Source organism: Monodon monoceros, unplaced genomic scaffold (assembly GCF_005190385.1).
Source record: "Monodon monoceros isolate NGI ecotype Baffin Bay Population unplaced genomic scaffold, NGI_Narwhal_1 Super_Scaffold_9, whole genome shotgun sequence".
Classification (NCBI taxonomy): domain Eukaryota; kingdom Metazoa; phylum Chordata; class Mammalia; order Artiodactyla; family Monodontidae; genus Monodon; species Monodon monoceros.
The window spans coordinates 29954992-29959348 of NW_021703786.1; positions in this window are offsets into that span (position 1 = coordinate 29954992).

Consider the following 4357-nt stretch of genomic DNA (forward strand, 5'->3'; position numbering starts at 1 on the left):
GTGTGTGTGTGTGTGTGTGTGTGTGTGTGTGTGTGTGTGTGTGTGTGCGTGTGTGTGTGTGTGTGTGTGTGTGTGTGTGTGTGTGTGTGTGTGTGTTTGATACATTGGCATATTTCCTGCCTGCCCTCCTTTGCTGGTGTATAGTTCCTGTCTACCTGTTCACGGTAGCACTTTTCTAACACAAGGATTTCTTCAGCACAGGCCACTGCGGGTCACTGCCCCGTGTGATTAGAAACTGATCTTCCACTGGAGGGTTTCCCTAAATTGCTGCTCTCGTAGCAGTACAACTCCCTTCGCCCCGGCTCCTTGGGAAGGGGTAGCAGCAAAGTTATCTCTACATATAACTTTTGGCAACTGATGGGACCTCCAAATCTTGATCTCCCTCTCTCTCTCTCTCCCTCTCTCTCCCTCTCCTGGGAGAGATGCAAAAAGAAGGAGAAAAAGAGAGTCACATTTCCTTCTTAGTAGAATAAGGGCAGGAAGAGCTATCAGTTATGGTTACCATAACTTTGGTGACCATATTAACTAACTTTTCTGGAACAATCCAGATTCCTTCTATTCTGTCACTTTGGTGCAAGCTGTTAAAATGCTCGGTGGTTACAGTGTCTGGCCTCACAAAAATGAAAGCACCACTCGCCGCCTCTTACACCCAGGAGTCGCACAGAAAGATCCTTTGACAAACCACGTGTTCTGATTTTTGGATCAGAAAATATAATCATTGAAACTGTGGCTAAAGGATAAATGGAAGTTCCATAGAAAATCCGTTTCTTATTGTATATCTGGCATTATTTTCAGTATGTTTCTGGGAGCTTTTTCTGACTTGCTAAACAGCTGAAATCTAATTTATACAATCATTCTATATTTAAAGGCTAAACATGTATCTCTTAATGAATTTTTTCTTAAAATCAGTGTAAAACAAGTCACTTGATTTTTTGTTTTTGTTATAACTCTTTGTGACATCTGCCTCATGAAACCAGTTGTTCTAACGTCAGTCTTGAGAATGTAGTATGTAATTCAGTGGAAATGTAGTTCCTGTCTTGGGACCTGCCATAAAATCTATCCCAATGGAACGGGTAATAGGAGATAAGGTCCAGCAGAAGAAATACTGTCAGTTGACACAAGCCGTAATCTTTCCACCAGGAGCACTGATTGGTCATTGTGTTAAGACTGAAGTGAAAAAGCACTGTGTTCATCTCATTTGGGTGTATCTTTGACTAGATCAGATTCTGGGAAATAACAGAGAGTAAATTCAAATTCCTTAATGTTGACCTGTTAAATGTAGAATAGTTTCCAAATAGGGGTTAAAAATCTTATTCACAGAGGGATATCCACAGTCAGGATCTAAGGGCGTTTGAGATGACACCCACCCAATCCAGCTGCATAGGCCTGGGATCTAAGCAGGTTGGAACAGGTGGTGGACTCCACAGAGCCACCTTCAGTCCAGCACCTTGAGTCGCATTTAAACACAATCTGAGATTGACCATATTTTTATGAACATTGGAATGTTTTGTCTTGAACTTTGTCCTCTGTAATTAAAGAATAAAGATACCGTAAAACCTCACTAATTTGTTACTATCAAGATGGAAAGAACGTGCCACATAACTAAACATAAGTTTAAATTATGAAGAATTTTAAGATGCAGGTGTAGGTAACAGTAAACAAAAAAAAGGAAGGAGTGAGAACTGCCTAAGCAGATAAGGCTGAATGGGCTGTGATGCTGTCATTGCAGAGTATCTGAGTGCTCTGTCCATGCAGGAATACAGGTTTCTTGGCTGCTCGTAAGGAAGCAGCAGACCCAGCCTGCTGTCCCTTAGAAGCCAGACTTTGCCACAGATAAGTTTGGTTCTGTTGGGTTCTTTTATGAGCCGTTTTCACAAAGAGTACAGATAAATTTCAACCTAATCTCCAAAATGATGATAAATCTCAGTAGAATTAATGAGATTTTTCTGTTAGATGATACTTATATAAGCCTTTGAAGTTTCATAGAGGTTTTTGCTATTTGTAATGGATGAAGGTTGATACTTCCTCACGTATTTGGAGTTCTACTTCATGCTCTACTCAGTAGATACCGAGGTGTACTTAAGTGTTTGGATATTAGTGACCTCAAAGCACAGTTGGCCCCAAAGCCTTTGGGGGCCTTCACGTTCCTGTCTTCAGAACATATTACTGCTAAGTAGCAGCTTGTCTTCAGAACATTCACTTAATTGCAACATTAACCACATTCAGGTACTTTCTGAGAACTCACTGCTTGTAATTTCAGATGCCATATACCTAGGGGTGTTTAACAGTTCCTAAAGTTACCAATGTTAGATCTTAATTCTTGGATTCTCGTCAGTGCAGGGCATGGTCGGGGAAATAGATTCAGATTCATCATCCTCGAGTCCTCTGGGGAACAAAAATTCCGTAGACGATGGACTGTTGGTCAAAGTTCCTCCTACCCCTTTCTGAGTTTTTTCCATCCATCCTAGTAGAAAGGGAGAGGATTAGATGCAGATGGCCTGTAACACCCACTAATCTTTTTATACATGTGGAAGGAGTTATAGCTTTTCTTCAAGCAGTAGCTCTGCTGCAGCTGGAGAGAGGACCAGTGCCAGGAGAATGATGATTCTGCTTGAGAGAAGAGTTTTTTTGAGTCTCCTCAGATAAAGGTTTTGATCATTTTCATGGAATAACAAAGAGATCATCTCAGCTAATTGAATATTTACTGATCCATTCCTGGAGGATTAGACCAAGTCATTGTAAATGACGAAAATGTATTTTCATTTTAAAATATTGGTGGAGTTTTGCTTATAGTTGTCCAAACTAAAACTTTCAGTACCTATTTTTGTGGTCCATGATAGTAAACTTAGAAACATAAGGAAATTTTAGAGTTACTGGATGTTAGCTGTTGCAGACCTGCAAATTCCTAGATTTGAAGGGATTTTTGTTTGATTTTGATTTTGCCTTAAATTTAAGTGAGCCACTGATTATCTCTGGAAGATCACGGAAAATTGGGAGGGATTTTAAGAATTCCAAACCAGGGACTTCCCTGGTGGCACAGTGGTTAAGAATTCGCCTGCCAGTGCAGGGGACATGGGTTCAAGCCCTGGTCCTGGAAGACACCACATGCCGCGGAGCAACTAAGCCCGTGCACCACAACTACTGAGCCTGCGCTCTAGAGCCCGCGAGCCACAACTGCTGAAGCCCGCACACCTAGAGCCCATGCTCCGCAACAACAGAAGCCACCACAATGAGAAGCCCACGCACCGCAACGAAGAGTAGCCCCCGCTTGCCGCAACTAGAGAATGACGGCGCACAGCAACAAAGACCCAATACAGCCAAAAATAACTGAAAAATAATAATAAATTTTTTAATTTATAAAAAGAATTCTGAACCAAAATAAATTGTTTTGCCACATTACTGTCAACTGTTTCACAGATGAGGTAACAAATATGTGATCTTACGCATAATATTCCAACTGATGATTGCTACTTTGTAAACACCATTTTATTTCCAATTGCTGTGGATTTGAGGAAATGACTTGTATCTTTTGGAATGTGTAATTACTTTGCTACCTTTTTCCCCTTTAACTGTTGTGGTTTGAGTTTGGTTCCTAGCTGACGAGATGCATTTAGCATGTATTGTTACCCATCCCTGGCAGGACGTGTCAGTGAGGGTGGGGGTACCAAGGAAGCGCGGGGGGTCCAAAGCGTGAGAATCATGGTTGGACAGCAGTGACCCACCAGCTTTGCTGGGCCTGCGAATAAGCCAAACCACTAACCTCTCCTTCTTTTGTAAAACTGAAAAACCCTTAATAAAATCTGTAATCAACACAAAAAGTGTCTTTATTAGGTGATGGTGTTGGGTTTCATTCTGGCTTCCCAGCTTTGAGTTTCATAATTGAACAGGAAGGTCACAGCTACTTTCCTAAGCTTTGGGGTGTGGAATAAATGCAGATTTATAGTTTCACCACGTCCGTCTTCCACTCTTGACACATTTCTCACGCCCTCCACCTCTCCGCAAGTCAGCGCTCAGAAGAGAGATGGAAAAAATTGATTTCCGTGCGCAAGGGGGATGCTAGTTCCCCGACCAGGGATCGAACCCATGCCCCCTGCAGTGGAAGCGCAGAGTCCTAACCACTGGACCCCCAGGGAAGTCCCTGGAAGTGTTCGGTCGTGGAGCCCAGGCCCCCGGCAGTTCCCCAAGGAAACCGGGAGGAAGAAGCTCACCGGCCTTGGATCCCGGTAGCGACCGCTTCGCAAAGGAGCGTTCAGGCAGCTCCTAGCAACGCGTCAAGCCGCAAACAAGAGGCCGGGCGCCAACTAACGGCCGCGGCGAGCCACCCTGGGAAATGTAGTTCATCTCGGTGCCCCAGGTT